Source organism: Microtus ochrogaster, linkage group LG5 (assembly GCF_000317375.1).
Source record: "Microtus ochrogaster isolate Prairie Vole_2 linkage group LG5, MicOch1.0, whole genome shotgun sequence".
Taxonomy (NCBI): Eukaryota; Metazoa; Chordata; class Mammalia; order Rodentia; family Cricetidae; genus Microtus; species Microtus ochrogaster.
The window spans coordinates 37,984,969-38,008,795 of record NC_022031.1 but is presented as its reverse complement, the minus strand read 5'-3'; positions in this window follow the sequence as shown (position 1 = coordinate 38,008,795).

Sequence of the window (23,827 nt, the reverse complement as noted above, 5' to 3'; positions counted from 1 at the left end):
GAAGAATATCTGCCCATGGGGTGCTGGGTCCTCCCACACCAATCGCTAATCAAGAAATATACCCTACAGACATGACCACAGGTCAATCTGATGAAAGTAACTCCTCAGCTGTGACTCCCTCTTCTCAAGAGACTCCACAAAGCCCTGGGCTTTGTCTTCCAACGTGTGCTGGGGATCCTAATCGGTTCCTCGGCTTGCACAGGAAGCGCTTTTCCCACTGAGTCATCACCCAGTACCTCATTTTCAAGATTTATGTTTATTTTATGTGTATGGTTATTTGCCAGCATGTATATATGTATACCATGTGCATGCCTGGTGCCCTTGGAGACCAGAAGAGGACATCAGGTTTCCTGAAAGTGGAGTTTTAGACAATTTTGTAGTCAGAGACTGTGCCTTCATTTCCCCACCACCCAGACCTGAATAATCAATCACACAGAAACCATATTAATTACAACACTGCTTGGTCAACAGCTTAGGCATAGTCCTACCTAGCTCTTACATTTTAATTAACTCATGTCTATTAATCTGTGTATCACCACAAGACTGTAGCTTACCATAGGTAAGGTTCTGCTATCTTTCTCCATCTGCAGCTACATGGTGTCTCCTTGACTCCACCTTCTTTCCTCCTCTATCTCTGATTGGATTTCCTGCCTTCCTATATTCTGCCCTGCCATAGGCCAAAACAGCTTTTTTATTAACCAATGGTAATAAAACATGTTCACAGCATACAGAGGGGGCATCCCACATCGCCATTGCGAGCTGTGGTGAGCTGGGACTCAAGCCTGGGTCCTCTGCTCGCACAGGAAATGCAGAGCCAGCAGGCCCTCATTTGATCTGATGCAACAATCTTCCCTTTAGTTGCTTTATTTAATGCATATTCTCCCAATGCTGTTTTTATAGTTAAATTGAAGTCTCACAGTTTGCTTTTTCTTGGTGTTCCTCTTTAATGGCTTGTTTTGCATTTAGTGAAAAATCCTAGTACAATTTTGATTTCTTTCGTGTTTTTTCTTTTATGGTTATTTTCTTAGTGGTTGCTCTCACAATATATCTTTTATCAGAATCACTGTCAGACATGCTGATTATACAGAAAATGTTCTCCTGTATATGTTCATTTTTTCCCATTCTCAGTGACTCCTCAGAGTATGAATCTCCTTTCTCCTCCTCCTCTCCCCCTCCCTCCCCCTTCTCTTGCTTCTCCTCCTCTTCCCACCCACCTCCTTGGGATTGAGCCCAAGGCCTTGTGCAAGCTCAGCAGGTGTTCTGCCGCTGAGAAACACCCCACCCACCCTGGGACTATGCTCCATTGCTTCAGCAGGACTTAAGCTACTTAACGAGGTTACATGAGCCCCCAGGGGACTCCTGAGTGGCTTTGCGGTTTCCCATTTGAAATGTTACAGACTTGTGTGTGGTGTATAATTTGAAGTTCTCGGATTAATTGAGGATTGGCACAGACCCAGGAAGCTCATGTAGTGTTTATCTGTCCCTGACCTGTAGTGTTGCAATGCCCAAGAGCACAGAATTCTGGTGAACCCGCGGGTGGAACCTGAAATGAGTATAAGATAATCATGATGGGGAGGTCACTGACTTCCGCAGTGTGCAGGAGATGCACACTGATCAGGATGAAGGATAAAAATGATGATGTATTGGTAGGAGTATTTCTACGGTTCTGGTAAGAATGAAGGACTTCTCTATGTATCAGTGAAGTAGGATATATGAATTATGAGCTGTCAGGATGTAAAGTTTAAATTATTTGATATTTGTGCTTAAAACTGACAGTACACAAGATAAATATGAACAGTTAAAATTCATGCATATTGTTTAACCTTGAGATTTAGAACATTAGAGATAAAAGGGGTAAATTTCAGCTGGGCATAGTGGCACGTGACTTTAATCCCAGCACTTGGGAGGAAGAAGCAAGCAGATTTCTGTGAGTTTGAGGCCAGCCTGGTCTACACAGTGAGTTCCAGGACAGCTAGGGCTGTTATATAGAAACCCCATCTCAGGAAAGAATAAGGTTTTCTAATTACTACCTTTAATATTCCCTGCTTTTAAAACAAGGGGCCTGTTTTAGTTAGGGCTTCTATTGCTGTGATGAAACACCATGACCAAAAGCAAGCTGGGGAGGAGAGGATTTACATGGCTTATACTTCCACATCATAGTCTATCACTGGAGGCAGTCAGGACAGGAACTGAAGCCTGAGAGAGATCTCTGTCAGAGATTTGGGGTCTGAGAGGTTGGAAGCACTTCCATCCTGTAAGAGACCTGTAATACACCTGGAGTCATCATGCCGAGGAAATAGGGTGCAGGAGTGAGCCTACCTATAGGCCCTCCTATCAGCCATAGCTCGGGCCTCAGTGGGGCATGCCCCCAAAATGTTCACGTTAGCCAGTTTAACCTCTTAAGTTTGTGCACCAGAACCGTGAGCTAAGTATGGCCAAAATGTGTCAGCTACTCTTCTTTCTTGAACTGTCCTGGTTGGCTTTGGTTTGGTTTTGTTTTTATCAACTTGACACAAGCAAAATTCTCTGAAAAGGGGAACTACAACTGAAAAAAAAAGCCTCCATGGACTGTCTGTAGGCAACCCTGTGGGCATTTCCTTAGTTAGTACTGATGTGGGAGGGGGAGGGCCCAGTCCTTGTGGTTGGTGCTATCCCTGGGCTGGTGGTCCTGGGTGGTATAAGAAAGCAGGCTGAGCAAGCCATGGGGAGCTTGGCAGCAGATGGCATTCCTCCATGGCCTCTGTAACAGCTCCTGCCTCCAGGTTCCTGACCCGTTTTAGTTCTTGACCTGATTTCCATCAGTGTTGGACTGTTACCTGGAAAGGTAAGACAGAAAGGGTTGCTTTGGCTGGATCTTTATCTCAGCAGTAGAAACCCTAGCAAAGACAACGACTTTAAACGGTAACTGCTCAGGAGCATGACCCATAGCTGAGCATGCTCAGGAACGTGTCCATTCCAATGTGCTTTCTTAGGTGACTATGGCAAGGCCCCCAAACAAAATCCTCATGCTTTGTGTGTGGAGGTCACCACTTTGGGGATTACTCTGGTGCTTTTCCTCCCCTGCTGCAAGTAATAGATCTTTCCCCACCTGTCTTAGTCAGTATTCTATTGCCATGAAGAGACACCATGACCACAGTAACTCCCATAAAGAAAGCATTTAACTGGGGCTTACTTACTTTCAGAAGTTTAATCCGTTATCATGCCTGGGAGCATGGTAGTATACAAACAGACATGGTGCTGGAGAAGTAGTTGAGAGTTCTACCTCTGGATCTGTGGGCAGCAGGAAGACAGAGAGAGAGAGAGAGAGAGAGAGAGAGAGAGAGAGAGAGAGAGAGAGAGAAACTGGACCTGGCTTGGACTTTTGAAAACTCAAAGCCCACCCCCAGTGACACACTTTCTCCAATAAGGCCACACCTCTTAATCCTTCTCAAGTAATGCCACTCTCTGAGGACTGAGCATTTAAAACATGAGCCCGTGGGGGGGGGCATTCTTATTCAAACCACCACAATACTCTAAAAAAAATAATGATTTTAAAAATTTAGTCCAATGTATCCATCTTCCTTTATAATTATTGCTTATTGCCGGGCGATGGTGGCGCACGCCTTTAATCCCAGCACTCGGGAAGCAGAGGCAGGCGGATCTCTGTGAGTTCGAGACCAGCCTGGTCTATAGCGCTAGTTCCAGGACAGGCTCCAAAGCCACAGAGAAACCCTGTCTCGAAAATCCAAAAAAAAAAAAAAATTAAAAAAATTTTTAAAAAAATTAATAATTATTGCTTATTATAAGTCTTAAAGGAATTTTCTCTACCTCAAGAATTTCCTAATGAAAGGGTTGGCGATGTGGCTCAGTGGAAGAATGGAAGAATGTTTGCCTGGTATGCACAATCCCTTGGTTGGATAATGCAGCACTATTTTTTAAAGTCCTAAAGAAGACATTCTATGTTATATTCCAGAAGCTTTGGGGTTTGTTGTGGCCTTCCTAAAACCATGGGATAGTCAGTCCATTTCCTGTTGCTATAACCGAATGCCACAGGTGACATACTTAAGAAGAAAACTTTATAAAGAAAACATCTATTTCCTCAATGTTCGGGAGCATGGCAGTGACAGCACCTGGCATCTGTGAAGGCCACAAAGCAAGCTAAGCACAAAGAGCTCGACTTTATAACAAAACAAACAACAACCTATTAACTCACTGACCTATTAATCCATGAGGATATTAACCCAGTTACATCTTTTATTTATTTTTAGACTAATTACAACACGTATGTATACACACACACACACACAATTACAACATTTCTCCCTTCCCTGTCCTCCTCCAAACCTTCCCATATAGCCCTCTTTGCTCTTCTTCAAATTCATGGTCTCTTTTTTCATTGTTATTGCAGGTATATATATGTATATACATATATGTTCCTAAATACAATCTGCTCACCAATGGACATGCCAAAGAGGAAGGGAAAAGTCCACGTGGCCTCAACCCCACACAGAGAAAAATAGGCAACTGAGAAAATCCTGGAGTGTGAGGGGCTTTCTTCCCCAGGAAATCTCACATGGATTGGCTGTCCAGATCCAAACAGTCACCTTCTAACACCTCATATGCTTCTCTTCCTCCCCTATTTCCTTCTTTTTCCCTTTTATTTTGTGGTCCCATTTCTTAATAGGACCCATCTCATAATAGAAACTATATTTCATTTTGGTGGAATTATTCAAACCATAGGAGAGCCCCACCCAAAATGAGTCGAAACACACACAAGCAACTCTGGTTCATTATGGGGTGTTTCTTTCTGTTCTTTTTTCTCCAGGTCACAGTTTTACATGGTTAGACTTGTGGTGTTCAATTAATTTCACATATTGCCACCTATAACCTTGTTCCAATTGCATTTTTACCCAGTGCCTTAAGACAGGGTCTCTGTTGCTGTGGTAAAACACCATGACCTAGAGAAACCTGGCAAAAGACGATTTAGTTCATCTTGTGGCTTGTAGTCTATCATCCAAGGAAGCTGGGGCAAAAACACAAGGCAGGAACCTGGAAGCAGGAACTAATGCAGAAGCCATAGAGGAGGGCTGCTTATTGGCTTGGTCCCCCGGCTTCTCAGCCTACTTTCATATACACCCAGGACCACTGCCTTGCCCAGGGGTGGCACCGCCCATAACAGGTTGAGCCCATCAACATCAATCACTAATTAAGAGCATGCACTGCAACCTTGCCTGCGGGCAGGTCTTGTGGAAGCATTTTCCCCATTGGGAGCTCTTCCCAAATGACTTTAGCTTGTGTTAAGGTGACAATAAACTAGGCATGACATTAGCTTACTATAAATATCATTCTCCCCTAAAGCTATGACATTCTTTTTGTTTTTTCATCCAAGAGACTTGCAGTTACTTTGTACACTCCAGTGAACTAGTTACCTGCGCAGTGAAGGCGACAGATGACAGGAAGACAGAGTTCTCCCATCTACTGCTCTTAGTGTGGCTCACAGTCCTGGTCAATAAAGCTTTCCACGCAAGAAACCAGGCATGAGGGAGCAAAAAAGGGAGTGCATGACCAGAATCGATGATTCCCCCATTCAAGAACCCATATTCAGCCCATTTCAGCTCCTTCCTGACCTCTCCTGGGTCATGGAGATGGTCTACCAGTTAGCTCTACTCATACCTCCATCTCTGTGTGTTCAAGTCACCCCCGGAACTCTGTTAGCACCATGTCAGCAGTGATGCCAGCTTCTGCCCAAGGCTGAGGAGGAGGAACGGCTCTCTCCTCTCTCAGTGCTAATGGATTCCCGTCAAGTTGTAACTAACCCTGAGATTCCTGTGAACACCTGTCTGGCTAGTGTGATAAGTGATTAATGAGTTTGTCATGGATCCGGATGAAAACAAACCTTTCAAAGTCGTGACAAATGTCCCTCCTCCACCTACTGGAAGCATCCCTAGGCCAAAGATTACCTAATCTTGGCAAGATCTGTTCTCCCCCCCCCTTTATTAAATTGTGTGTGTGTGTGTGTGTGTGTGTGTGTGTGTGTGTGTGTGTGTGAGAGAGAGAGAGAGAGAGAGAGAGAGAGAGAGAGAGAGAGAGAGAGAGAGAGAGAGCTTTTCAAGAGTGGTTCTCTCCTACCACAGGGGTCCTGACAGCTGCCTTGGTAATGCTGAACTGTCTCACCAGCCCCCAAATCTACTTTTTTTTCTTTTTCTTTCTTTTTTTTTTAACACGTATGTATGTTTTCCCTGCACGCATGCTTGTGCACTGCCTGCTTTCTTCAGAACCCAGCTGTGCTGTGTTGTCAACAGCTTCCTTACTATCTCCCCCAGCTGAGGGACAGTTCCCCTCAGGGACTCTAACTCAGGATGAGGCTTCTCTTCCTCACAGTGTCCTGCTTACTTCTTCCCTCTGTGGTGGATACTTGACAGAAACAGCTCTTGGAGGAAGAGTGTGTGCAGGGAGTATGCAGGGAAGCCGTGGCAGCCAGAGCAGCTTGCTGTTGCAACAGCAGGTCCATAGGCAGCTAGTTATACCACATAACCCATCAGTAAGTGTAAACACTGGGCCTGGAAGCAAGCCTCGGTTACAGTCTATACAGCCTGCTTCCTGTAACCTGCTTCTTCCAGGTCCCACCTCCCAAAAGGTTCTATAACTTCCAAAAATAGTGCCATCTGCGGGATACTGAGTGTTCAAAGGCATGAGCCCATGGGGGAACATTCCACTACAGGGCCTCATAGGCTCATGATCCTCTCATAGTGCAAAATGCATTCATTCTAACTTCAAAAGTACCCAGAGTCTTACCAATGTCAGTACTGTTAAAAATACCGAAGTCTCTTACAAAACTCAAAGCCATCTCTTAACTGTGTTCCCTGTCAAATCTAAAATTAAATTGAATACATTCTACCTCCGATGGCACAGAGTAAATGACCCATCCCAAAGGTGAGAAATCGAGGCATTCATCAAGGGAAGACCAAGGCAAAACTGAAGGCCAGCAGGACAAACACGAGTCCCTTCATGACGGGCATCTGGGACTTATTGTGGCATCCTCTAGGCTGCAGAGGGACCTACTCTTCAGCACCTGCTATCTGCTGTATGTGTGGCCTCTCTCTGGGGCTGACTGCACTTGGTGCCTGAAGCTTTCCTCACCAGACATCCCACAGCGCTAGAATCATCAACATTCTGGAGTCTCCATCGCAACCTAGATGCCTTCACAGCTTCATACAGAGCCCACTTGTGAATTCCATAGAAGGAACACAATCCTGCTACCCATTACTTGGCTTTATCAGCTTCTGCTCTGGAGGAGGGGGGAGGGACTGGCTCAGGGCAACCAGGCAGGGAGTATAGGTTGGGCAACAAGAACAGAAGAATTCTGGGGAAAGGCTGAGTCTGCAGTTGTCACCCAGACACAAAGGAAATAAGATGAGAATATCTCACCGATAAAAAGTACCGAGCCATGTGGCTAACATAGACAAAAATTATGGGTCAAGATGTAAGAGTTAATAAGAAACCTGAGCTAATATGCCAACCAGTTTATAATTATTGTAAACCTCTGTGTATTTCTTTGGGACTGAATGGCTGTGGGACTGGGTGGGACAGAGGTGCACCAACGTGGCTAACTATATTCACATAAAACCTGAGAGAGCTTGAAAAGGAATCCTAGTCACAAAAAACAAAACAAACAAAAAAAAAAAACAGAGTTTAACACAGCTTCTTCCTCTGTTTGCTGGTGGCTCCTTTAAGAGAGGTCTTCCTCTCTTAAAGGTGGTAGCAAAACCACCCCCCCCCTCTTCCCCCTCCCACACAGTTTCAAAATAGCAGCTTCCTGGACCATCCTGTCAGTACAAACTCTAGCTTTTTTAGGAGGCCAAGCATTTAAAAGAGGTTTGTAGGCAGTGTGCTGCAAGTTACTTGGTGGCAGCATGGGCCAACTGGTTATCAGAGTTGAGGTGGTGAGGACGGCTCCTATTGGGCAGTCTCAGAGGTAGTGAACAGACATCCACCATGCTGGTCTGGGTGGAGCCAAAAGGCAAAGCAGCCTTAGTACTAGCCAAGCTGCTTTAGCATTTAAGAAGCAGTCCTGATCAGAAAAAAAATTACAGATGCACGATAGGGACAGATTCAGACTTAAAGACACAGTGTGTTTACAAAATGTAAGTAGGCTTGGGAGAGGGAAGAAAAAGAGTAAAGAGACAGTAAATGTAATATGAAAGTACAGACAGTCATAGATTAAAGGACTAAAGATAATAAAATAAATATTAAACTTGTAGAGTAAGAAAAATAAGCTACATAAAGATGGAATATACACAGAGAGTTTGGATTATGTATATTATTGTGTTTCCTTTGAATTTTTTTGACTGTGAAGGAGCTAAGTACAGAGAGAAGTTTCATTGTATGGGCTACTAAGCTAAACCAACCTATATATTTTAAAGGTATCTTGATTCCCAAAATTTGTGTCTAAGGATTTGTTGCTTTGGAAGAGAGGTTCTCCTTTTGTTTCCACAGAAAATGAGAACTTATGGGTTTCTTCCAGACTAATGTGGTTTGATGAACCAAGAACCCCTGAAAGGTCACTGTGAACACCCCCAAAATTACTTCACCCAACAAAAAACAGGAAGCAGTTTGGAGAGAACTATGCCCAAATATTGTTTAAAATGTTTGTCTACATTAAAAGAGGGATATGCTATAGAGATTTGCATTGGTATAGATCTTGGTCTAGTGATACAAATTTTAGGTCAATCTTGTTTTATGTATATTTCTGCTCTTGATTAAGGTATTGTGATTGTGCCATTCATTTAAAAATGTAATGTAAGCCAGGTGGTGGTGGCGCATGCCTTTAATCCCAGCACTTGGGAGGCAGAGGCAGGCGGATCTCTGTGAGTTCGAGACCAGCCTGGTCTACAAGAGCTAGTTCCAGGACAGGCTCCAAAACCACAGAGAAACCCTGTCTCAAAAAACAATCAAAAAAATTAAAAATGGTAATGCATAATTAAGGAATACAGGTTAATAAATAGTCATCTAAAATAGTCAAGCTTGTAGTCATGTGTTAGTTAGGTTTTCTAGATATTTAGAGATATATTTCAGTTAGATGGGTATTCTTGAGATCTTTAACAGACTACAGAATAGCCATAGCATTTAAAATATTTTAAGAACTTAGACTTTTCATGACAATGACACACATCTGCTCCTATCAACACCAATCACTTTAAGAGGAAGATGGGCAGTGAAGAGACTCCTTATGGAGTTTGATAGCCATTTGGGCAAGAAAAGAAACTGCTCTTTCCTGAACTGCTTCATGGTATGCTGTATGAAGTGGACATGTGGGTCCCACAGAAAAATGACTGCTGAACTTGCCTAAAGGTGAGACCATCCTTCAGGGTTCCTGCTTCATGAAAGAGTCTGCTAGTGTGACTGTTTTACTCTCAGATCTTCGAGCAGTCTTTATTTATTAAAATACAATTGAAATGCCTCTACAAGAATGTATCATGAATGACATCTAGTCCTGTTCCCAATAGAGTCCCTGTTCTCTGAAACCTCAACAGCATGGCCTCTACTGCCCATGTTCCTAGTGGCATCTTGGTCTTCTGTTCTCCCACTGAATGCCCATCAATACAGCGTCATAAAGCTTCTCTAGCCTGCAGCTCCAAACCCTCCCACATTCTTCCCACAAACCAACTTCAAAGCCTAAAATTCACATAACCAAGTTTATTATTTATGCTTCCTATATGTCTTGGTCACTGTTCTATTGCTGTGATGAAACACCATGACCAAGGTAACTTATAAAATGAAGCATTTAACTGGAGTCTTGCTTACATTTTCAGAGGGTTAGACCATGATTAGCAGGGCAGGAAGCATGGCAGCAGACAGTCAAGACATGGTGCTAGAGAAGTAGCTGAGAGCTCACATCTAATGTGCAAGTTGTGGGGGAAGAGACTGAGCCAGGCATAGATTTTTAAAAACCCCAAAATCCACCCCCCAGTAACACAGCTACTCCAACAAGGCCACACCTCCTAATCCTTCACAAACAGTTCCACTAACTAAGGACTAAACATTCAAACACGTGAGCCCATGGGGCCAATTCTCATTCAAACCACAGCACTATGCTAATGTAATCTTGAAACATCCTTGAATAAGAAAATTAAGTGGACGGAAACAAAGATGGGAAAGAAATATACCTTCTGCCTTTCCTATTTTTGTAATATTTTGTAATATATATATATATATGTATATATATATATATATAATGTGTGTGTGTTCCTATTTTGTACTATGCATGCCTACTTTAAGAAGAATAATCAGTGTTAGTGACTCGAAAAAAGAAATGTCAGTCATCCCCCAGGTCTCAACCCTGCTCAAATCTTTCCTCTTTCTTGCTCTCCCACCTAGTCACCTGTACCTCTGCAAGAGCAAACCTGCATTTCTTGCTGCCAAATGAACTTAGCGGCCCATTCCTTAGCTCATATATTTGTTAGAAGTCCTCATCCTATTAGGAAGAGCTCTGAAGCACAGCCAGCAGTTTTAAGCCAAATTCTAACTACCCAGGAGTCCGGGAGCCGACTCAGATAACCAGGACCCTCGTTATGCTTCCTCTTCTCAGAAATGGGATAGCTGCAAGAATAAGATGAACACAAAATTCTGTCTATCCTGTTGTTAGCTCCTACTTTATTTGGATTAATCTTTGCAACTAGAGTTGTAGTTTCTTGAGATCAGAGACTACAAACGGACACCCTAAATGTCTTTGTGCTCTTGACCTTGCAGTGCAGGGGTGAGCACATCGTGTATCCTCTACACCAGCAGCACGGAAGGCTGGGTGCTGGGAGGCTCTCACGTGGCTGGGGTGCAGTTGCTACGTCAACATACCTTGGAGGAGGGCGATGTTTACCATTGCTCTCCACCTGCACACTGCAGATCGGCTTCCTTCTCCGAATGGTGCCCTTTAAAGATGCTGCCACCTTGGCTGCAGCACATCAGCCACAACCAGCCCCTTAAGTAGTTTTGATCTCTGATAACCCCCTGTTTGAAAACATCAAAGTTCTCCATTTCATTGCCGGGACCACGCCATACCCTCTAAACTCCTGTGGGTCTCCGGGTGTGGAGCTCGTGGAGGTCTCTCTCCCAGTCACTCTTTCTCACAAGGTTCCCCGTGTGCTAAAGAACTCAAGATTCTGAAGACAAGCGAATTGTGGAAGGAGGGAGCTGAATGAAGAGGTTGCTATGGGAGACAAAGGAAGGAAAGGAAAGGGGATAGAGAGGTTGTGAGCATGGTACCTATAGCCTTGTGCTCCATCGCCTTTACAGATGACCACACACACACACACACACCACACACATTTATGCACACATATGCACACACACACTCACACACACCACACACATGCACACACACATATGCACACATACACACACACCACACACGCACACACACACTTCTGCAAAGTGAATTCCACTGGAACAACCTCTGTGGAACACAGAGCTTTGTGATGCATCCCAATTCTATCCTCTGTGAGGCAACCATGACAGTGTCCAGTACTGAGAGCCATTAGGCACTGAGGCCCCCAATGACTAGATGCAGAGATGACCGGTGCCCTCGTGCTGATAAGGTTTAGGTCATGTTGAGCTCTGTATGTACTCTGTGGGACATCGGGTATCCTTTGTGTGCCTATAGCTCCATCTTCATCATTTTCCTAATTGCCTGGCAAATAAGACGGAGTTACCAGGGATTGAGGTTGGAACCTAAAAAGAGCTGCTGCCGGGTAGGAAAATGCTGACTAAACTTGAACTAATTTAAGCCTAGCTAAGTAACTTTTAAATGCTAAGTGTTCCTTCAGATTGCCCCCATTTTGTGCCAAAGGACTTAGAAAAGAAAGCAAGTGGTTACAAAAGACCCATAAATAATTCCTTACCAGGCCCTCCTCCTGCAATGTACTCCAATTGAAAAGGCAACAGCCTCCCTGTTTGTCTTGAGTTGAGAATTAGACAATAGAAAAACTACCGCCCTAGATCTCAGAAGACCCCTCCCAGTGGGGACTTGGAGGACTTAGCGAGCAGATGTCCTCGGGCTGGCACAAACACCTTAGAGTCTGTTCAGCTTTTCTCCCTATATCACCCTCTCTACAGAAGTTGTTATGAGAGTAGAGACGTAAGGAAGGAGGATAGAGAGCCTTACGTGAATCAGAAACAAGCAGAGAAGGGAAATGTTTAGGTGGGAAGGAAGGTGGAGTCTGGGTGAGGCCACATAAGGGAACATGTAACATATAGGGAAATGTATACGATCTTTCTAAGGGAGCATGTAACATATAGGGAAATGTATACGATCTTTCTAAGGGAGCATGTAACATAGGGGAATGTATACAATCTTTCTAAGGGAGCATGTAACATATAGGAAAATGTATACGATCTTTCTAAGGGGCATGTAACATATAGGGAAATGTATACGATCTTTTGCTCCTTCACAACATGAAGAAGAAAATGTAGTCCTACCTTTACACTGTAATATTTTTCTCTTTAAGCATCACCGAAAAGTCAGGCAGAGAGCTAGAGATGCGGCATCAAGAGGTAAAATCCCAGCATCCCCTATGCCCTGCCCCTAGGAGAGCTCCCCACATTCCTCTTCCCCATGATGCTGCCCAGGGCCACACGCTCTCCCTTCTGAAAATCTACTTCTCCAACCTGGGATTGACACAGAAGGCTGCTGTGGGTGGGAACGGAGAACATGGGGGTGTTCTAAAAGATTCTACCTAATTTCCTCGAGAATGGGCAACTAAGGAAGTAATACAGATCATTGTACAGCAAGAGATAAGTTGGGATTTACTGCTTTCTCTTTTCATCACGGTGATGGCATGTGTAGCAGAACACAGGAGCAAGGCTTATTTGGGCTCATAGTTTCAGAGTTTGGCAGTCCATCACAGCAGGGAAGTCAGAATGGCTGGTTGACTTGTCTCAGCAGCAAGAGACTGCAGCGTGGCTTCTTCGCATCAGGGTACATCTGGAAGCAGTGTGCAGGCAGAGCGGAAGGGGGGACTGTAATCCTTAAAGGTTCACTCCCATGGCCCTACCACTTGCAATGCATGTGGGCTGTCTCTAGGACTGGCTACACTTGGTGCCAAGTGCCACAGTGGATGGAACTAAGGGCCAAAATAAACCTAAGTTACTAATATCGGGTATTTTGTCATAAAAAAGAGAAAATCTGATTTAAGAACTAGGTTTATGATCCTGTAAAATCCAACTTATTCGGCATGATCCTGGTGCGCCTCAGGTGGTTGCAGAGATAAATGAGACTAGGCAAGGATGGCAAATTTTAGATGGCAATGCTACATACAAACACATGCCTGAGAGCAATGGGTCTGGGTCTTCAGCCTCCGTTTCCTGAGCCGAAGGCCTTCCTATAGAAGACCCTAAAATGCTCATTTACCATCTAACACCGTGTCCTGCTCCCTCAGCCAGGAGACTTTCCCGAGAAGAAGCTGAGAAGCCGTGGGAGCTGCTGTCTATCATGAAAAGGTGACCTCTTGCTTGACCTTTGTGGTCTAAACTGTGTTGATTTCTTGGCCTGGTGTGGACCAGGGGTGAGCAAAGGGATAGTTTCATCCATTTGCCTGCAAATTTCCTGCTCTTTTCTGGAAAAGGGAAACAGAGGAGGAAAGGAATTGGGGGAGAAGGAGGGTGAGAGGGGGTCTGGAAGGAGCGGAGGGAGGGGAACTTCCGTTAGGATGTCATCTATGAGAGAAGGAAAAAAGGGGGTGGGGATTGATGGAAGGGGAAACACACTGAGGAGGCAAGGTCACCAGCTGAGAGGTTGTCAGGGCAGAGATGGTTCACACCTCGGGAGGGAACAGCCACTGACACCCAGCTCCCTCTGTTAGGGTCTCAGCGGTTCCGCATTTCAGAGCAGCCTTTGCACACTTTGCGAAGGGCATCGCTGGAGTTACACTGAGACACCAAGTAGATTTAGGATAAAGAGGTCACCCTGTCACCTGCTTCCAGCTACTCCCTTTCAAGGACAAAGCCCCGGGTCTGACCTCCTGTCTGTCCGGGGCGAGGGAGCAGTTGCTGGGACCCCTTCAGTCCATCATCTTTGCCTTGACTTAATTTCCAGAGGCTGTGAATGACCCCAATGGTTCTCTGGGCACGGCAGCAGGGACATCCCATACTTTGAAGGGTTCCCATGAGGACCTCATTTGCCACAGTGTAGGCTCAGAACTGTGGGCCTGGAGGAAAGGGTACAGCAAGCCCCAGACACATCCTTCCATCATTAACGGTGGCTGTTTTTCTCTTCCTAGCCAAAGCTGGCTCCCCAAGGAGGAGCGTGTGCGGCAGCTCCTGTGTATAGATCCCTGCTGCCAAATCTGTGATGCTGCAACTCTAGAGATCCGGCAGTTGCTGGAGAGCGAGCAAAGTCAGATCTCCCCTGCTTTGTTGGGACTGCCACAGGACTCTTCTTGCCTGGAGATGTTGACCATATCCAGTGAGACTTTTGAGCAGAACGTGGAGCTTCATCCCAGACCCTCCATACATCTTTCACTAGCGTCTGAAACTTCAACACTAGCACAGCTAACAGATCACTTAGCACAGCCGCCCAATGCAGCCGGTGTCCACCAGTGCTACGAGGAAAACCTCCAGCTAGAGCAGAAGTTTCACCTGGCAGACATGCCCATGGTTCCAGAAACTATGGTTCCTTTAAGGTTCGAGGATCCTGTGGTTTTAATGATTGAGAAAAAAATAACGCCAAACAAACCAGAGGTTGACCAGGAGAGCCAAGACCACCATCACTTGAATTCCTCTGTGTCTTTACTATCCCTGGACCCAGAGATCACTAACTTGAGCCATACTATGTCATTGGACATGGATGCGGTGCTGTCTTCCCATATGCCATTTCTTAGTCCTCAAGTCTGCAGGCTTCTTGAAATACATGTAAAAAAATGGATACATTTTCAGAAGTGGGGCCTCCCCAGACGTGTGGAGGAGTCCCTGAGGCAGCTTATGCCAGACCCAACATCATTTTGTCAATTTAGAAAAACTCCTTTCTCTTCCTGTCTGAGCAGTGGCTCTGAGCTCACTATGTCCCACCACACCAAAAGCTTGTGCTGGGCAGACCAGCCCACCCAGGCCTGCTGGGTTTCCGAATGGTCCGTTGTAAGCCTGAAGCAAAGGAAGCACTGGCACCAGATCCAGGCTTTCTTGCCCTCTCGTGAAGCTGAACACCTAAGTGGCTTCTACCCACCCCCCAAGGCACAAGCTAATGACTCGGGGAGCAATTTTCAGAGTGAATATTATAGCCAGTTGTTCTGTGGCCTTCCGTCTCTTCACAGCGAGTCTCTAGATGCCTCTTCCGTGAGCTCTCAAGGTGGATCCGAGAGCAAGACTGTGTCCAAGCCCTCCTCCAGGGATCCCACAAGGGAGCTCTCACTCCCCTTCTTGCTCCAAACTCCACATCAGTCAGCCCCTCCTACTTTCTCTTCTCCAAATGCCAAGACTCCCTATGAGCATAAAGGAGCAGGGATGGATGTCCCGGTTCTGACTCTGGCTGAATGTGAAGCATTGGAATGCCACCTCCTAGACAGGCAAGTTAAGCTTCGGTGGGGCCTGCCGGCGGTCGTCCTGAGAAATCGGGACACCCGGAGTCACGTGTTGTGTGAAGCACGCGGTAAAACTAAGACTGTAAAAACCACCTGGCCCTTCTGGCATTGCACCAGGGAATCTTCCTTCCCAGAGCATGCGCGCAGGCTGTTGGAATTCCACCTCCAGAAGCAGCTGATTCACCTGCGCTGGGGCCTGCCCCAGAGGATCCAACGCTCCATTCACTTGGTCCTTTCCTCTCCTGGCCAGCAGCCCCGGTCCTGCAGCAACGGGGCACTACCCAATGTGAGCATCCTGCAGCCAGGTGACCCCGAGGCCGATGGGTCCGGTGACACGTTTGCAGTTGCAGTGGACAGAGGATCAGTTCCCACACCTCACTTGTTCAGCCAGACACAGGCAATGTTGAAGACCCACGTTGATTCCAAATGTGGACAGATCCACCAGGGCAAGGTCCCTGCCTGTGTCCAAAGCTCCTGGGAATGCAGAATTCCCAGGAGTTTGTCAGTAGGGGCTTCCTTCTCAAACATTCCAGCAAGCCGGCACCTGGAGCTACAGGCAAAAAGTAACCCTGACCTACAGCACACAGCTGTTTCTCAGGAAGCAGAACCAGCAGCCCTGGACCAGGAGAAACAGGCCTCATCAAGCGCTCTCATTGAGCACTGTAAGCGGCCCCAAGCCCTACCTGAGGAAACCGTTAAGAAACTGGAGACAACGTTGCAGCATAAGTATCTGGCCTTCCTGTCAGGTCTGCCTGCCCTTTACTGCGTGGCCCTCTCTAGACCCTCATCCCCAGCAATCACTAGCAAACCTAGAACCGCAGAGAGGATGTCCGGGGCTGTCAAAAGCCCACCAGAAACTCTGCCTCACACAACCTCCCTCGAAGGTTCACTTGACCCATGTCCTCGGGATGACAAGGAGGCTTCAGCGGACATTGCAGGACAGGTCCAGCCTGAAGTGCAGGTGGCAGGAGGGACAGGGAAGAGGCCTCCAGACAGCCCCAACTTGTTAAGCACACTTATCTTGGAGAGACTGAATTTCCACCTGAAAAAGAAGGTCCTAGCAATGCAATTTGGAATTTCCACAAAGGAGAGGGAGTACAAAGAGCTGGCCATAGCCGACCTAGAGAGTGAATCTATACGGGAGTTTCTTAGGAGTCTCAGCATCCCAGAAAGCACAGCGCTACCACAGCTGCCCAACTCAGGGGACTCTCCTCCGGCCCCAGATGCAAACAGGGTCCACCTTGGTAAACAGCCAGCCACTGCAGGGCAGGCCTTGTGCTACAAGCAAAAGCAACCTAGTTCCAAGGCAGTGCCCTATGGTTCTGCCCAGTGGGGCTCCAAGGCCTCACAACTCAGGAATATGACTGAGGCCCAAGGACACTGTGTTCAGCTGGAGACCAGTGGGGAAAAACCCAACCTAGAGAAAACCTTTAGCACTGAGCCTCAAAGCCCAGGCAAGAGCAAGTACTCAGCCCATGTCCCCACACTGACAGAAAAGAGCCACGCGTCAGGGAAACCCAAGGCAGTGTGGGACCTTGAAGAAGGAGATGCAGGTCTTGGGCTTCCCCTGACCAGTGGGAAGACACACCATGATAGAGATGAGGAGCTAGAAAAGAGGCCTCCCCCTGAGACACCCCAAGGCTCCTCAGAGCAGAGGCCTAGATCTCATCCGCCCAGCCCCCAGGATCTCTCTGAGTTTGAGTTCCCAGATCCACCTCCAGAAGTCCTTATGGTGATAGACACTACACAGAACATGCAAGACAGTCTGACCAAGGTAGATGCCATCCCGGAACCTGCAAGGAGTGCCAAGGTCCCCCAGCCTGTGGCCTCCAAGACTTCCCAAGGTTTGCCTTTCCCATGCACACCAACTCAGGGAAAACCTTTTAGGGGCCAAGCTTGGCAAGACCACATTTCACAGAGGCAGGTGACGCCAGCCTCTCCTCACGCTAGTCCCAGCCTTCCAGAGACTGGCTTGAAAAATAAGATGAAATCCTTCCTTCACTCTATGAGCCCCAAGATAAAAGACAAAACCCACATGGAACCCCATGTCTCTACACCCAGGAAAGTGTCCAAGCCCAGTCAAGAAAATGCTAACAAGGGTCTGCCTCAAGCCAAAAACCCCACCAAGAAAACTAAGACAGAGAACTGCAGGATGCCCAAGGCCCAACCTGCGTCCTCTGAGAGGCCAGTGGTCACATCGTTTTTAACTGCTCCCCACATTCTAGACAGTAAGCTCGGGCCAGGCTCTCGTCAGCACGGCTCTGTCTCAGGACCAGGCCAGCCCCGACACTGTCCTCAGCACTGCCCTAGATTGGCTCGTGCCACCCAACAAGGAAACCCACCTAGGTCCCAAGGTTCAGCTCAGAAATATTCATCTGGTAAAGGAGAACCCCCAGTGTGATGACAGTTTCTAGGCTCCCCGACTTCTGTATCCCTTTAAGAGCACTATTATGGTCATTTTCTTTAATGAACAGGTGGGGAGTGCACCACCCAAAATAGATTCTATATCTCTAAATGAGTTGTCTGTCTTCTTTGTCTCTGGTGCGCATCATTAAGGGAAAGTATGAAAGAAACTGAAATATCTGCCCTCCTCTCAGGAAGGAGATGTAAAAGCACATTTTTAGACAAGTCAGGTGTCCCTACCCCACCATAGAAAGAATTAAAAGACTTGATCAGAAGGGAAGTCTCTTGTGTAACGTACACTAAAGATAAAGGCCAGGCTTTACTTCCTTCACTGAACTCTTGGCCTGTTGCATATCTCTGGCAAAAGATAAGGAGATAAAAGAAAAAAATCTGAGATGTTCTTGACTTAATTAAGAAGACCAAAGGCTGGAATGAAAAGGAAATAAAGGAAATTAATTAGTTAGCAACAAATTAGAGACCCAACCAAAAAGACTGTTCATATTTATGAGCCTTTCCTTAGGGTTACTGAGCCCTATTTAGGCATGAACAAGCCAAATGATTAGCTCCAGTCAATCCAGAAGAAACTAATTGCCCAGTATAGTAGCACATGTCTTTAATCATAGCACTCAGGAGGCACAGACTGGCAGATCTCTGTGAGTTTGATGCCAGCAAGGGCTATACAGTGAGACCCTGTCTCAAACATGTTCTCAGAGCCTACCCTTCTTTCCCAAAACATTGTCTTTGCCGATAATCTTTCTTGTCTCATCTATAGCCACCATGGGACACAATGAGACGGGCTTCTCGACCGGCGAGGAAGAAACACCCACCACACAAGGATTCTTCTCAGATCACACTTTACTATTGTGCATTTGGTTGAGGGAGAGCATAAAGCGAAGGGGGGCAGGAAACGAGAGAGCAAGAGAGAGATTAGAGGGAGACGCGAGAGACGCTAGGGAGAGACGCTAGAGACAGAGAGACCAGGGGCACAATGGCGGCTGCTTATACTGGGAATTGGCACATGGGTCGCCCTGTGATTGGCTGCCACCATCAGCTGACACCAGACTGCATTGAGATAGGCCCAGGGACCCTTATCCACAGCGCATGCGGGAAGCGGGGGACGCGTAGCTCTCAAAGGCATAGCCAAATATGGAGTTGTTTATAACCAACAAGACAGGATGTGGTGCCATCTTGTAATGGCGATCCTGTCCGGCTCCCTGCAACACAATGCTTTCCTCAAAGTCTATCAAATGTTCTTAGCTCCGACAATGACTATTTCCAGTTCTCATCTACCCTGCTGCTGCTGAAAGCTATGGAATCTTTCCCAGGAGTGGATTCCTTCTGGTTTTAGATGGCAGTCGCTCGTGCACAAGGCCGTATTAGTAACAGTCGCACCCAGGGTGTAGCTACAGCCTCCCATTCATGTCACTGATGCTATGGAGCACGGGGTCCTGACACAGGAGGGCGAACTCAGATGAGGAAGAGGTCTCCAGAAGTTTGACTTTGAGAAAGACCTGGTACTCAACAAATATGTTAGCTGCGGGCCAGGTGCTTGACTCTGCGTTAGGAATCACACAACATAAATAAATAAAACACGGGCTGGGCCACAACCATGTTTCAGAACTCATGCAGTACTCGTTTTTGCATATCCAAATTGCCTACTCAACAGATCCACTTGGAATCCCACTGCTCACCCCCAACTCTGCAGAAACGAACTCACAAATCCGGCCTCCATCACACCTCTAACAACTGCTCCGGTCAGTATTTCTCAGAAGAGTTTAATGGCAGCCCTATCTTTCCAAGAGTTTGGTCTAAGCAATGATGCCATCCTTGACTTTTTTCACCTAAGAGTACACATCCAGTTCACCAGCCCATCCTGTTAGCTCTACCATCAAAGTGCATGCAGACTCAGGTCCACTGTCACGCCCTCCGCTGCCATCATCCCCACCACAGTGTGCACCGAGACCACCATAAACTAAGTTTTTATCTTTAACACGGAACTTAAAATCTCTGGCACAGCAGAACCTATAATTCGGTGATTTTGTCTCTGATCAGTCTACATAAATCAGTTTTAAACATCTTATCAATTTAGGAAGGAATAGTAATGATCATAGTAGATTTATCTGATACATAGGTTTATCTCGAACAGACGGTGGCAAAAGTGATTAAAACAGCAGACGAAGACCAAGTTTCCCAGCTGGAGAGATGGCTCAGTGGCTAAAAGCACTGTTCTTCCAGAGGACCTGGGTTCAAATGGCAGCTAACAACCGTCTGTAACTCCAGTTCTATGGGATCTGACGCCCTTTTCTTACCTCCAGGGGCACCAGGCATGCACACGGTGCATAGCCATACACACAGACAAAACACGCATACATATAAAATAATAAATCTCAAAAAATTTACAAAGATATCTTCTATTCCTTTAAAGAAAAAAAGGGGAAGGCCAGGTTTTGACCAGATAAAGCAAAATTTCCCAAATGTTTCTTTTTTCTAAATGAAACAAACACAAAAGGCAGTAATGCTGAGAATTTTATTGATGGTTTTGTGTTAAAGCTCTAGATACCACGCATAGTATACAAAATAACAGCACTTACTGAGTTCCTCGCATGGCCCAGCCTTCTGTGCAGACTTTTGCAGAACATTTGGATGAAGCTCAACACATCACATATTAAGCCTACAGATGTTTGTATATAACTAGATACTAGATAAGGGACATCAAATATAGTACAATAACCTAAAATAATAGGTGTTTATTTAACCAGAGCCAGAAACTGATCATTTGAAACAAATACACATTCCTTTGAGACTTAATAGATAAAACATCTGTTTATTGACTTAGCAACCGAGGTAGAGACATATTAATTTTAACGACATCTTTGTTTTTTTAATCTTACCAATAAATTTAAATTAACATAATGTCAAAAATTTACCTAAATCATGTGAACCAAAAGACACTTAAGGCATCTTTTTTGAATTTTAAAAAGTTTTTATTTGTATGTGTGCATATGTGTGTGTACTGTATGAGTGTCTGGTTCCCACAGAGGCTATAAGAGAAGCCCCTGGAACGGGAGTCATAGCCAGTTGTGAGCTGTCATGTGGGTGCTGGGAACTGAACCCAGGTCCTCTAGAAGAACAGCCAGCACTCTTTAACCACTGAGCCATCTCTCCAACCCCCATTTAGGGCTGATTTAATTATTTTAACCTGCATGAACACTCACTTATCTATAAGACAATTAGTACAATGCAAATATACAAATACAAGGATATATGTAGATATAACATACAAAACACAGGTGTATACAGCCATTCATAAAATAGTTGATGAAATCCACAGACTGGATTGCTTTCACTTAGGTACGTCATTTTATCCATTTTTTTATTTTTTATTCTCTCACTCCCCCCCCCACCCCTCCCTCTCTCTGAGACAAGGTTTCACTGTACAGCTCTGACTGCCTGTCCTGGAACTCACTCTGTAGACCAGTCTGGCCTCAAACTCACAGAGATTCTCCTGTCTCTGTCTCCCAAGAACTAGGATTAAAAACATTAAACCACCACACCCAGTGGTTAAATCTGCACCTCTAAATGTCATAAGACTGCATAGAAATTTACTCAGAAATACTGAGCTTTATATAAACATCATTAAGAAAGCCTTGGATAAAAACCCAGTGAAAATCAAAGGTCAGAGAGTGTTGCACAGCCTTGAGTGGGAACTGTCCATACTTTTAAGAGCTAATAAGCAGGCAACAGCCTTTCAAATGGAAATGCCTTTTGATGTGAATTTTTAAATGGTAACTAAAATGTCAGGTAGACCTACTTTAGAGACCTGTCTAGTTAATGTCAATGCTTGATGTAACTCGTTTTCTTTTCTTGATATATTATTTTTATGAGCATTGATTGGTATTTTGCCTGCATGTATATCTATGTGAGGGTGTTGTAACCCCCGAAACTGTAGTTCAGATAGGTGTGAACTGCCATGTGGTACTGGGAATTGAACCCGTGAACCCGGGACCTCTGGAAGAGCAGCCAATGTTCTCAAGCCCTGAGCCTTCTCTCCAGATCCATAACTCATTTTCCAGTCAGATTCAGTCCATCAAGGAGGAGGCCAAGAGACGGTCCATGCTCACCCTTCTCAAGAGCGCCTCCTTGAGTGTCTTGCATCTTTCTTACCTGCCTTGTTAGGTCAGGAGGAAATCCCACAGAACACGACAGTTTAGAAGGTCGGGTGTGGCGAATCAAAGCGACTTTCTTGACAAATCATGAAAGAATTCCTCCAGCCCAAGTATCAGCCACGGGCCTGTACCACTCATTAACACTCTCCTGTTCCTTATTTCAGAATAGGATTGATGGGCCCTGGAATCCGGGAACTAGTTGTCCTCAGTGCAAGAGGAAATCAGGAAAGAAAATTCTCAGATGGAAGAAAACACTAAGGTGAAGACAGGCTGTGGAGATAAGCATGGTAACAGGATGTATAGGATACCAAATCCTGATCCTGAGGCCAGAAAAAATCCAGGCAGATGTTCATCTGATGCCAGAAAGATTCCAGAAAGGTCCTTGAAGAACACCGTCTCCACCAGAAGCCTCAAGTTTACAACTTAGATTTCCTGCAACCTGCCTGGGGCAACCTCACAACAAGGTTGTCTCTTAGCCTCCTGGAAGCAAGTCCCCCACCATCAGGCAGACCCGAAACAGTCCACATCCTCTCAGGCAACCATCCCCACCTTACGGAGAACACCAGAAACAACAAAAGGCCACCCAGAACTCTCTTTCACTGGTTAGTCACCCCCCCCCCCAGTGGGAAAGACAGTCGTGACCCACCTTATTCCCCAAAGACAAGATTAGATAAGGCAGCATACTGTGCTCTCAGTAACAAAACTCTGATACTAGATAAGACCACCCAGGGAGCCAGTGAAAATGGTGACATACTATAAGGACTGGGCCTTGGGATGCTGTTTCTTTAAGAAATTGAAGGGTTGAGGATACAGGGGAGTGCTTGCCTAAACTGTGAGAGGCCTTGCATGTGACCCCTAGAAGGGGCAGAGATACAGATCTGAAATTAGAGGAGAAGCTAAGAAGCGGAAGAAATTGAAATGCAGTGAGCATGACAGTGAAAATCAGGCTGTGGAAGGGTTTCCAGAACAAAGTGATGAACCGCGTGAGAAGTGCCCATCTGCCATGTCAGATGCCAACGTCTGATTTCACTGTCAAGAGATGATCTATGACCTTGAGAAGAGCCTTGGGTGGGTAAAACATGCAGACTTGGTGGAATGGTTCTAAGGGGAGAAAGGTGGGAGCCAGGTATGAAGGTTTATACCTAAAGAGTCCGGTAAAGGTCCTGGAAAAGGCAGGTGGTGAGTTCGAGGGCAGCATGAGCTACACAGTGCATTCAGGGACAGCCTGGTCTAATAGTGAGAGTCTTTCTGAGAAAGAGAGGGGGCAGAAAGTGAAGGGATGGGCAAAGAGAAGGAAAAGAGTGAGACCAGACCTTGCTCCCATGAACTCCCTAGAACTCCCTTTGCTCCCACAAACAGAACATAGAATAAATAGGAGTCCTTCGTGGATCAAAAGAAGAAAAGTTTCTCATCAATTAATTAGTGTGTGCACAAAGACCCCGAGGGTGAAGGGGAATCTAGGAGGGGACCATGGCTTCACAGGAAAGCCCAGGGAAGTTTCTATCAGGTGCAAAACAATGGGTAGCAGCATACATGCCCAGACGCACACAGAAAAGGCAGTTGATGTCGCTGCTCATGCATCTGAAGCAGGTGCTAAGGGAACACAGGAGCTGCAGGAGAGAGCCTGCAGCTAGCACAGGATGCTCAAAGTCTGAGAAGAGCACCCAAGTGCTCAACGGGGGACCGGGGACAAGTGCATCGGAGGAGAGTCTC